This window comes from Ixodes scapularis, unplaced genomic scaffold, assembly GCF_016920785.2.
Source record: "Ixodes scapularis isolate PalLabHiFi unplaced genomic scaffold, ASM1692078v2 PGA_scaffold1__304_contigs__length_218370807, whole genome shotgun sequence".
Lineage (NCBI taxonomy): Eukaryota > Metazoa > Arthropoda > Arachnida > Ixodida > Ixodidae > Ixodes > Ixodes scapularis.
The window spans coordinates 7,347,315-7,359,563 of NW_024609846.1; the positions used below are offsets into that span (position 1 = coordinate 7,347,315).

Here is a 12,249-nt window from a genome sequence, read left to right on the forward strand (position 1 = left end):
GGGCGCGTTTTGGAACACGGCCAGGAAGTAGCAATGGCTCTCGTGCGGGGCGCAGCCAAGCCAGGAAAGCAGCCAAGCCGATCCACTACGAAGAGGCGGGGACTACCTCTCCTCCACGCGCCCGAAATGCCGAGAGAGAGAAAAGTGGAAAGGAGGTGCCTGCCGACTAAATTGCGTCTGGCGCAGTCAATATTGCTCTAAAAAAAATTTTTTTTCGCGTAAAATTTATTTTTCGACACGCGTGTCTCAACCAGACTGTTTTTGAAAAACTTTTTTCTTCTTTTCAGGGGCCCTTTAAGCAAAAACGTCGTTCAATCGAGTCAATGCCTCCCAGGTCGTACCCAACTCAGCGCTAATCACGGCACATGGTAGTGTGGTAATACTTGAAGAATTATAGTTTCTACCATTTTGACGAAGTGAATAAAAAAATACTCGCAAAAAGTAACTTCACTTAGCTACAACTTACTGGAAAATGTACCTAAGATACCGATGCAGATACAGATACCGAGAAATGAAAGTACCTAGGATTGTACCTCAGGAATAACAAAAGTACCTAGATACCGATTTCCAGTTACTTGGACCTAGGAACTTTACAACCCTGTATAGGACCACCCACACTGCCACCTGAGATACACTTCCCAACGGGACAATCGGAGCGAAAGCGAAAACATCCTCTGAAAACGTTCGAAAAAAAAGCTATCCAAAACACGCGCTACAAGTCCACTCCGCGTGTGGCTGACGTCCGCTTTTCCCAGCACTCCAGACGCGCCAAAGGTCGACAACAGAGGGCAGGAGCCCCTCGGAAAAAGAAACAGAAACAAACTTGGGAATAATGAAATGAAGAAGCAGCCGTTCCAGAGGGGGTTTCTCCCCCCTTCCGATCCTCCCCGGGGGGAGCTTCCGGCACACGACGAGGCCATCCAGTGTTGATCCAGCGGCGCGCTGTGACGTCACGTGACGTCGCGTTGTCACGAGGCGCCGTGACGTCAGGTTTCACGAGCCCCGCGCCGTCACCGCCACCTCCGCCGCCGCGGCCGCGCTCGGCGAAAGCGCGAGCGCGCTTGGATCAAGGAACGGGAAGGAGCGTGTCTCGAGTGGCCGGATCGGTCGCTGCGCCGACTGCGCTCGCTTGCCGCCCCGTCGGAATCGGCTTCTCCGCCGCCGTCGTGCGTAGATCCGTCCTAGCCTCGGTCTGTTTCTCGCCGCCGTGACACCGTTTGACTCCGGAGGAGAAAGAAAAGGCCGCTCGCGGTGTTTGCTCTGCGCGCTCTCGACTTTGGATAAAAGCTCCCCGACTGCTGCCTCCGGATCCGCGCCGGATTTCGCTTCGATTTGGGTGCGCGTTTGTTGGTGTTGTTGGCTGTTGTGGATCGTCAGGAAATACGTGCAGTGCGTACGCTCGTGCCCAGAGTGGTCGATGTATCCACCGGATTACGATGCCTCGTCGGCGTCAAGGTGACAACTTGGCAAGTACGTCTTCTTCTCCACCTCTCAACGTGTTGTTCGTCTTTTTTTAAGTGCGTGGAGGCTGATATGCTGCTGTCATTCACCGGTGATACTTCCAGTCATTTTTTTTTCCACACCGTGTTGCAGTTGTCAACACGTTGTGAAACTACCTTGTTGACAACTGCAACGAGAGTGGAGCTATTTCCTCGGTATTGGTGCGTTCAGAAGCGGAAGACCGAAGATAATTAACGGCGCACGCTGGTTTCAAAGCTCCCTCACAACCGTGTTCGAAACATCTAGTTCCTTTCCCATCGTACGTACTACATGAATCTCGAGTCTCTCATCGTCTCTTTTCAATATCCTCTTCATATACTCCCTTTTTTGTTTCATTTTCACCTGCAGCGATATCACGTGATCTCAACTCCAGCTTCATGATGCAAAATATGTATATGCTTCAGAACCACATTCGGCGCCGCGGAATGGGTGAACATCACCGCGCGACCTTGAAAACATTTCCGTCGCTCGGATAACGCGTCAGCGAGGGGTCGGTCGGATCAGTTATGCGTGCCGCGTCGGCATTTATGCTCGACATGGGACTACAATTTGCCCCCGAGGGCACACGCGCTTGTTGAGCGTGCGGCACTTCCCACCGACGCCCTAAAACGATGCGATCGGCGGGAACGATACGCGTGTGTGTCGAAAGCGAGAAGCACTTCCCGCTTTCATGCTTCGAGTACGAAAGTACCTGACGGCTCGCTAGTGAGTGTTGTCCACCGCGACGACCGATTACAAGAGCGGCGACGTGGGAATTCGGAGGTCGTGCCGCCTTCGAATGTGCACGTGCTTCGGTGAATAGGCTTAGAAACATGAGATGCTAAGCCTAACGTCGTCTACTTCTCTTCCTTCCAGTTCGTGTTATCTCCTTCCTCAAGTTACGTGGCAGAATCGTGGCAGTGTCGGCTTTTTTTCGCGGCATTTTGTACGGGCGATGTAATCATGCTGCGGTCATATCGCAATTGAAGTTGTCGTGCTGCATGCGACGTGCTCAAGTAACTGGCTACCGCCGAGCGCTACTTCTTTAACACCTGCTCTAGTTAATAAATAAATAAAGAATTGTGTAATTCTGTTGTCTGTATGCTTGGACAGCGGACGCTAGTCAGTCCCAACCGGTGTCTAATGTCTCCGTGGTAGTACGACTGCTAGCCTGGGGCCTTTACGTTCATCACGCAAAAGTGATATACGACCGCACTCCGGTACGATACTCGCCCGGTATGTAAAGGTTCTGGGGAAGACTGCGAGTCTCCCGTGTGGTCAGGCGGCGGCCGCACTATCTTGCGGTGCGTGAGATGCTTCCCCCGACCGTTTCGTTAAGTTTTGTTTGTAATTCTTTCGCGTGGCGAGGGACCGCGTGGGCCCTCCGCCGAGGCCCCAGAGGCACGTCTCGTTGGCGGCATCTTTGTCCCCCTCCGTCGGGGTCCTGCTTTCGCGTGTGTATGTTTTTCTTTCTATTTGTGTGCAAAGGCTGTTGCTGCCTCGCGCATTCTAGCAGGTCCTCGTGGGTTTCAACCTAAGAGCTTCGGTCCATTGCCGCACTGGTGGTGGTGACCGGTACCACTGTTTTCGCTACGGAGTTGTTAAGGCGAGTCCGTTGGAGACTTAACGAACTACCGTATAAACCCCCATTCTACCATTGGACCACAGACATCTCGTGTCTTCGAAGAATTTTAAAACAATGCGGAGAGCACGTCGTCTGCCTCTTGAGCAGGCCGGTTGCGGCGACGTCAGACAGACGCCAAGTTCTGATTGGGTTTGATTGGAAGGATAGTGGGTAGACCTTAATGCGAAATGCCTCGAGGTCTACCCACTATTTCTTTTTCAATCGGTCAATAGGAGCTCGGCCTTCCGACATGATCGCAACCCCTGTGCAAGAAGCAGACGAACTTGCACTCCGCATTGGCTGACCTCCCGAGGGCGAGGGGCTCGGAGCCTCCAAAACGGCGTGCGAGGGCGACAGACGGATTTTGACTGCGATCTTAACCTCGTAAGGAGACACCAAATTTCCCCTACTTTGTGCATGATGTCTGTACATTGTTTTGTTTTTAACGCTTTCGTACATTATAGTGTAAATAAACAGTTTACACTGTAGTACCGCGAAGGCTCTCCCACTCCTCCGACTCGGCGCCGAAAAATACCTCCTACCTGCATCTTCGGGACAGTGTTCTGCCATCAGCCTAGTCTCAATGAGGTAAATCGTCCGGCCATCCTCGGGTGTTTAATGCGAGGTCACGCAGTTCCTCGTACTGCCACGGAAATATCGAGCCGGTCAATCATCAGCGACTTTCGATACCTTGTTTCCTGCATGCAGTCGATGTCACCAAGCAGACGACGCGCACAGCGGCGTTTCTTTGGACAACTATATGCTCGACATTCCAGGGGTACAACTTTGGTCACCGCGAGAACAAGATATGATTTGCCTCTCTCCCGGACCGAGCTAAGATATCGCCCGCAGAAAATTCGTCTGCTATCGCAGGCGAGGAACTGGTGTTGTCTGCTACGAAGAGTTATTCGCTGAAGAAGACTGTACGTAGTCTTCCAAAAAAGAAGAAAACAAAAGTAAATCCTCTCACAAACCACGAGTGCCGCGGCAAGTTTAAATCAGACGCAAGCTAAAACCAGGCGCCAGCTGAAATCGTGACCGTCTGCCATTTCACTTTAGAAGCGATGGACAACCCGCGTGCTTCCTTCGCATACCTGAAGTTGTTCTGATGTCGTGCCGACGCGCATATCAATCGGTGGATGAAGCAACGCTCAGGACAAGCACAGGTGCCGCGAGACAAGGGGACCCTAAGCTGTACAATCGGCGAGAATATCGGCGAGATTTCTGACTACCGCGATTGGCCAGCAAAGCTCTCCGAATTTCTCTCGGAGTGTCCAGCTTCGAGCTCCTGATCTCTTGCCGATTGCGTGTTGTTAAAAAGTTATCACCAAAATACTGCCCAATCACAGACTCGCGATCCGGTCGAAAGTCTTGCAAGGAGCGAAAGTATGCAGGCGAGCTGGTTAGGAAACATAATAATCTAGACCCATCATAATGTGAAGTTGAACCCCTTTTTTTCCTGTCCCAGGGTTTAGGTTATGATGTCGAAAGTTTGGTGGTTAACGCGGGTCCAACAGACTCCCGTGTCTCCACGTTTAATGAGCAGCCGACCAAGGTCTCCCTTCCACCTTGTCCAAAATCGAATCCCAGATGTCTATGATACAGCCCCGGTTTCTCCTATCGACCTTTAGGTCACGGGAAAGTGACCTCCCCTCTTTTCAAGTAGACTGATCTAACGGATGCTACACAGACCACTCGTATCTTCAACCTAGTAGTTTTTGTTATACATTCCTTTCGGCAACTCCTCGCGACACTCCGTGTTGCTAGGAATGTCATTGCGGTACGACATACCGGCGGTTATAAGATCGTTGACGCAGTGCTCCGACCAGCCTTGGTTTTATTGCCTCACGTGAGAAAAACCTCAAACGCTTGTTCTTAATTTCCTGTTTACTTGTGCGTCCAGGAAAAAGACGCACCACCTTTTGAGCTCAGCTGCGTTTTATCCACGCGTTCGTCATTATACATCTACGCGTTGACACGCGTGGTGACGCCTTTCACCCATACAAAGAAAGCTCGGCAGAAACTGAAGGTCAAACCTGCGCGTATCCGAGCGCCGTCTGCCATCCATCGAGTCAAGTATCGCGACCAATAAAAGAACATATGGCAGTTTGCTCCCGGAACATCAGTCAGGAAAAAAGAAGTACCGAGCAGAATTCTTTGGTCACCTGAAACAACATTCGCTTTTTAGAGAAAGGTCAAGTATACAATTCAGTTTGACATGTTGGATGAGCCACTGCATCCTACGCAGGTGCAACTATTTCCTGATGATTGGCGGCATTCGAAGCTGCGCACACTACTTCTTTTTGTTTATTCGTATAAATATACCGTGAGCTTGGTTTCTCGTGCGAAATATACATACCAATTACATTCGGATCCCGATTTAAACTGTGTCACAATTTTATTTCAAGTCAGAGTTTTTAGCAAAGACTAACCATGTTATTTTCAATGGCGGCAAAGTTTCGGCATGGGGCTCGGATGTTTGTTTATCTCCTTATCTCCTTACCTTTTGTGCAGCGTAATATTTTCCACCTTGAACCTTGTTTTGTTTATCACGATCTCAACACTTCTGGAATGTTTTTCCCCTTATCATTTGTTTGATTGCTCGTTGTACTTGAGAGTTAATTTTATTTCTTTTTCTTTTTTGACAATGGCCAGACAATATCGATCTCCCCCTTACACTCCCCCCCCCCCACACACACACACACATACACACGTTAAATTTAGGGAAATGTTACAGCTCCCAAAAACCTTCAGAGAAAATATTTCAAGCGGGAGTGCCATCTTGGTTAGTGCTTAAACACTCGATATGCGACCGCCTGCATGCCGTGTAAAAAATGTCGCGGTCAAAACGAAATATTTTCTAGATTTATTTATCCTCCCGCGCTCCTCCCCCCCCCCCCCCCCCCCCCCCCCCCACCTCACTTGGAAGTGCTGGCCTAGCAATACCATGTGGAACAACAGATATTTCTTCAGTAGTAGTCATAACTCACAGCTGCATTGACCGTACGACAGCGATCTGAATTATATTGGCGTCTCTCTGCAGGAATAGTGATGTGTTCGAACACATTTTACAGCCCACCACTTGGCAGCTCAGCGTTCAGTTGTCGCAACAGCATGAGATGTATATGTTTGACCCTAGCGCTCCCTTTTTCTTTGATTCTATAAATATATCCATTTTCGCTGCTCGGCACCTGGGAAAAAAATGGATTCGACACCTCGCTGCATGTGGCTAGAGACGCTTTGCACACGCACCAGATTATAGCCGCCATTGCTGACCTTCTCTCGTATTACCGAGATACCGAGCCACTGAAGCGGGCTTTGACGAGCCTCCACAAAGGCCAATGCTGGGGAGAAGGACACAGTCGAATCTAAAATGGCAATAACCTGCCCAGCTGTGGTAATGATGGAAGGAAGTGATCCAGATAAAAGGAAACAAAAACTAAATGTCAGTTATGGCAGCGCCCATGCACAGCAAAGCGTCTATTCGCGACCCCAGAGACCTATAGGGGACGCCACTATCGTGCAAATATGGCGGCCGAATCCAGGTCGTGCCGTGCCATGTGCCAGCTCAACGCACAACGCTGGGGGACCAGCAAGCGAGCATTGGACTCCAAATTGGTCCCCCCGTGTTTGATCTTCCACGTTTCGAACCTGCGGCGATGTGTTGGGATAAGCGAACTTCCGGAGGCTGGACTTTCTTCGAGGAAACGAGGAAAGGACTGCCCCCTGTCCTTCTACGGTGCTGATGAACGTTGAGAAACGCAGAATGTCTGGCTTACGCGGTTACGTAGGTCGCGTGCAGAGCAACCTGGGTCACGAGGCGATACTACGGTTACGACACAGTCACCGGTACAACTGTTCTGTCGCGCAAACCACCGACAACATGGAAACACGGAAGCCAGAAGAGACGAGCAGAAATCGCCAAGGGACCTGTTCCGGCCAGTTCAGTGTTTTCCCGCTAGGTGACGTTCGTTTTGCCGGAGTCGCGAATAGTGAGGAAGGGATGCAAAAACCCAATTCTAAATTTTCAGCTCTTGGCGTACTGAAAAAAAAAAAAGTTATCGTTTTACACCAATGACGCAAGTTTTCACATCTGAAATGAAAAAATGAAAAATAAAAAACTTGCTGTCACGTTCTTTTTTCTCTTTTTTTTCTTTTCGCGAGGAACGTTGTATTTTGGTAGTTCTGAAATGCACATCGAAGTCATTGTACGCTCCTTCCAGCACTTTTAGTGTGCGTTCGAAAATAAACTACGACTCCCAGCTACGCGCGACAGATCGATAAAGTATATGGTTCCTTTCGAATCGTAAACTTTCTTTAACCTTTTTTAATCTTCTTTTGTTTTAACAAAGGAACAATAATTTAATTTCGTCTCTACCGGATCGGAAGGGTGCCTCTGTTTTGAAATGACAGAAGAGTTGCTCCACACTCTAAGAAATGCCTGCTCGTCCACTTACCCGCAAAACACTCGAAGAGCCAATCTCTGCGATCTACGAAATCAGATGAGCAAATGATGGGGCGGAACATCCGTTTAGACCTCAAAATGAAGTCTGCGCATGGGATTACGCAATGCAAAGCGTCATTCTTGCACTGCGTAATGCCACAGCGTAGACAATATTTTGAGGTCTAAACGGATGTTCCGCCTCATCACTCGATGAGCTGATTTCGTAGATCGCAGAGGTTAGCTCTTTGAGTGTTTTGCGGGTAAGTAGACGCGCAGGCATTTTTGAGAGAGTGGAGTTTCGGCGCAACACTTGAGACGGGAACGGTCAGTGCTGCCGCCAGGTGTCAGTCCCTTGCCCGTGTCTCTTTGAAGAACTTCTGGGGAAGACAGAAACACTTCTGGGGAAGGTCGGGCTTCTCTGGGAGGGCGGGCAATACTTACGTCGGTCCGATCCTATGCTTTGAGTGTTACCGAAAGAAAGAACAAAGTAACAAAATACGTTACTCATGAAAAAACAATTGGGGCACAGGCGAGCTGGTGTAAGTTTACCAGTTTTTTAGACCACCTGAGACTGGGTGGAAGGAACACGACGACGTTTGACCACGACGGAACGCGATGACGTTTGAGACGTCGTCGTGCTCTTTCCACCCAGTCTCAGGTGGTCTGAAAAATGGTAAACGTTACTCATTACATTCAAATACAAGGAACGCGTTATGGACATACGTTACCTCAAACTGAAAGGAAACGCGTTACAGTTACCGATAAAAATTGACGCGCGTTAATTTTGCGTTACTTTTTATTTATTTATTAAGGCGCGTTACTCTTATGACGCTGCGGGTACTCATAAGCGTCATATATAAAGATATATTCTGCCCATGCAGAAACTTAACATAATTAGGTTGTCTTTTTTACGAATCCATATGAATAGTCACGAGGAAAAAGGCACAAATAAATACCTCTTAAAACGGATTCCTGACGTTAATGACCTATTAAACACGCGTTCATTTTTCACCCCAAGCAATAGAAGTTCCAGAAAAAAAAATTAGAAAAAAACTAGCAGCGTTCACCCCCTCAACTCGCAGCCAGAACAAGCGGCCACGTGATCTGGAGCCGATTATATGCCGCCAATGTTGACCACGCGCTGGGGTTGGCAAAGCACAGGACACGCGCTGAGTTCCAGACATTGTTATGGCTCGGCTGTTGTCGTCGTTGCAGCGATTGGACACGGGCCACTACCCGAATGCATGTTGAGGCATCGATTGTCACGAGCCCAGATCGAATGCGTTCGCAGTCTTCGCGTCCACCGTGTGAGCAGCATTTGAATATCGTCAGCGCAAAGCTCGATGACGCATTCCCGGGGACCGTACTGTTGCACTCTAAGAAAAAATGGAGGAAAAAAGTAGCAACGGCGCGTCTTCCTCCCTTCTACTGACGCGCCCCCAAGCGGACACGAGAAAAGGGGAGGAACGAAACGTTTTTCTCCTTCTCCAGGCAGACGGGAGAAAGCTTTCGCCCTCCCGACTCATCTTCTTTCGGTTTCGTTTTTCGAGCAGGTCGCGCATGTTGTTTAATAAATTGCTGTTGAGTTGATTGAGCTTCAGCGGCAGCGAAGGCCGCCTGTAATTCCGTCTTCTAGTCCAAACGTGCAGAACATTTCGGTTGCATTGACGTTTTATTACTAATTTTATCAAGCGAGCAAACGAAGCCGCTAGAAACAGCGAAGTTCCGGAGCAGTGCCAGCAGCGCCACGTACACTGGGGGATGGCTGTATCCGGATTGCGGGACTCGCGTGTTCGCGCGGCACGGAACTACGGTAGCGAAACCACGCGGAACTGTGTCGACGTTTTCTACGTTACGGAAACCGCAGGAACTGCGTCCAAGACAGGCAGGTTTTGCTGCCGGCTGCCTGGGTGCTTTGCGTGCTGAGTTCGGTTCTGTTTTCCGATGCCGAGTGCAACCGGCGTTCAACGTGGTTCTGTATTTGTGCGTGTCAACAACATAGCTGCAACATCGTGATGGCAGTGTCGTGGGTTGTGAACAGAAGACTGGAATTATCGCCGATGTGACCGATGTGACCGTGTGTTCGCGTATCAGTGGTGTAACAAGAAGATGAGATCGTAAACTGTCGGGCATTGATGCCGCTGGTCGGGCCGTGATCGGAGGGGGCGGGGTGTCGCAGGTTGACATTCCGCTTTACATTAAAAAGTTTAATACCACTTGAGGGATTACGTGCAATCGATCAACGTGCGGATAGTCATGTTGGAACGCTGGTCTGAACGGTAAGCTCCTATCGTACAGTGGCCAATGTGACTGTCGGTTGTCTCGTCCCCGACAGCGATTGCGCTCTGGGGAAAGGACAACAGTACGAAATCGTGACGGAAAGTACGTATATTTACTGTGTTTAATTTTAGCATTAAAAAACAATAGTAGGTAAAATCGAAAAAAAAAGCTGCCCTTTATTTTGCTGTTTAAATATACTACGATTCCTGGAGAAACTGCCCTCCAAGTGGCGCGCTGGGATGAGCGCTAGAAGTTTTCAAGCTCGCCACGGCGTAGCTCCGTACCTGCCGCTAGTCGCAGCTTTGACTGCATTCAAGTTGATCGAAAAGCGATTTCTCAGCCCGTGAAGCATCACTTCCAGCTGAGTGAATATCCGCTCTACAGAGATTAATTTAAGACGGCGAATGCAGCTTTGCGCGAACAGCACAAATAGAAAAACCAATAGAAATACAGGCTACGACGTGCCGTGGGGGGAAACAAACTCGTGGCTTCGAACCGCATTGGAGCGGCTTGATTTATTGGCTTTCGAATAATTACGGCATGATCGAGCGTTTTCTTTTTAATAAGAGATTCATCCCCTGAGCCATTTGAAATACTCTCAGGGGTATGGCATTGCTGGAAAAACATCAACCTGCTGGGAATATATTTTATTGCTTAGGGAGTCACCGAAAAGTTCTGTACGTTCAAAACGACCAGTATAAAAGACGGAAACGCAGAGCGCGGGTGTAGTGTTCGGGTCAGTGTGGTGCTCCGTTGTATTGGTATATGTGTATGCCGTGTATGTGTTCAATGTATGTTCACCTGATGCTTGTAATAAGCGTAATGTGTGTATAGTAGAGGATCCCCAAGCACCGGAGAGCGGCTCTGAAGCGCAGTAGTGGCCTGGGAAGAGCAAATTTTTTTGTAGAACATGAATGGGGCGGTACCTAGCGCCACCTAGCCTAGCTACTTGCAATTACTCTGCTTGACCCCGCGACCCCGCCATCTGGTGGCTAGCGATTCAACCTTTCACGCTACGCGATAAACAGCGGCTTCGAGTTTGTTCTTTCGAGAGCGGCTTTTGGTTCGCGGATTGAGTTTGCCCTTCTCCGTGATGTGCGGTTGACGAAGGAATTGTGACTCGAGGAACACCTAAGGTAAGACGCAAAGTGCGCGAAGTAACTGGGTATCGGTCGTCTCCGTTTAACATCGCAGTGCTGTCGACGAGAAGACTGAGTAACTGCTTTCGAAACGCCTGTGGCGGGAATCTGGCTTCGGAAATAAATACAGTTCGCGGAAAGCTCGTGTTATGCTTTTATTTGCTGCTGCTCTCGTCCCGTACAAGAGACGTAGCGTCCTCGTCAAGCCTTATTGGGCTCGATTTGCTCGATTCGGGGCCGCCATATTGAGATGCAAGCGACGGAGGAACTTTGCTCCCCTGCTTCAGGGACGAAACTTTCTCCATTTCTAAAGGAACATAGGTTACAAGACCGTTCCTCCCCTAAGGGAGGACTATCCATACCCTTTTTTCTAAGAGTGTGCCATTGTCCCCACAGCTCCGTCATCAAATTTCGCGAAGGAGCAGAAGGCGGCTTTGGAAGGAGAGACTGGAAGAAAAGCTCCGCCTTCATCCTTTGAATTCCGCCGCGACGAAGACGCTTCTTGGTCAGGGGTGTTGCGTTCGAGTATTCTTGGGTCCCACTAGTGCCAGGAAGCTGGTGTAGAGTAAGAAATATTCCTACCCAATGTCGTTGCACAGCCGCTTTAAGGAGTTGTAGAATAGCGGACGCTAAAGCTTCGCGTACACAGAGAATAGCGTCTTTCGCCACTGCTCATGCGCCGAACGTTAACCCCGTTTTGTGCTTTGCGTGCGCTATTTTGGCGTACGATACTTTTTGAAAATGGCGTGCGTAAGCAAAAAATCTTTGCGCTCCTCTAAGGAGGATCCGTCGTGAGAAGCTGGCTAAAGCCAAGACGAGCACAGTTCAATAATGGCAGCTCCCAGGACAACGGGTGCGGCCACTGCTGCGGCTGCTTTGGCGGTGTCGTGAGCTCGACGGGGCTGGAATCACCGCTACTGCCAATTTCAATACGGGACGACATTGTACTAGTTTGGAAAACCCAGGAAGGTGGGCAACGATCAGCGGCAATTTGATGCTTGCGACGCGCGAACATTTCTCAGCGAAGGCACGGTGCGCGAAGGTCAGTGACCTCTCTTGCGTATCGGCGGCGCAAGCGGAGGCGACCGGTCGACCGCTCGCGTCCCATTCTCATGTTTAAACAAATCTCAAATGATACTCTGGACCAAAATCTAGTTTTTTTCTCAAGCTACAGCATTTCGTCTGTGAAATAAAAATTGTGACTATCTTGGTGGCGTTCCAAGTGCGAAATGCTCGAGCTTTTACGACGCGGCGAAGAAACGCTTTTCTAAAACTCTCCTGCG

At 49.5% G+C, this 12,249-nt stretch overlaps 1 protein-coding gene across 1 annotated transcript in view; it reads left to right on the top strand.

The window, feature by feature from the left end:
* The first annotated feature begins 1,014 nt into the window (after positions 1-1,014).
* Positions 1,015-12,249, top strand: part of LOC8028807 — a 343,871-nt gene continuing 332,636 nt past the window's right edge. Inside the window, exon 1 of the mRNA XM_042290621.1 lies at positions 1,015-1,470. The gene's annotated coding sequence lies outside the window, so the exon portion shown is untranslated. The remainder of the gene's footprint in view (positions 1,471-12,249) is intronic.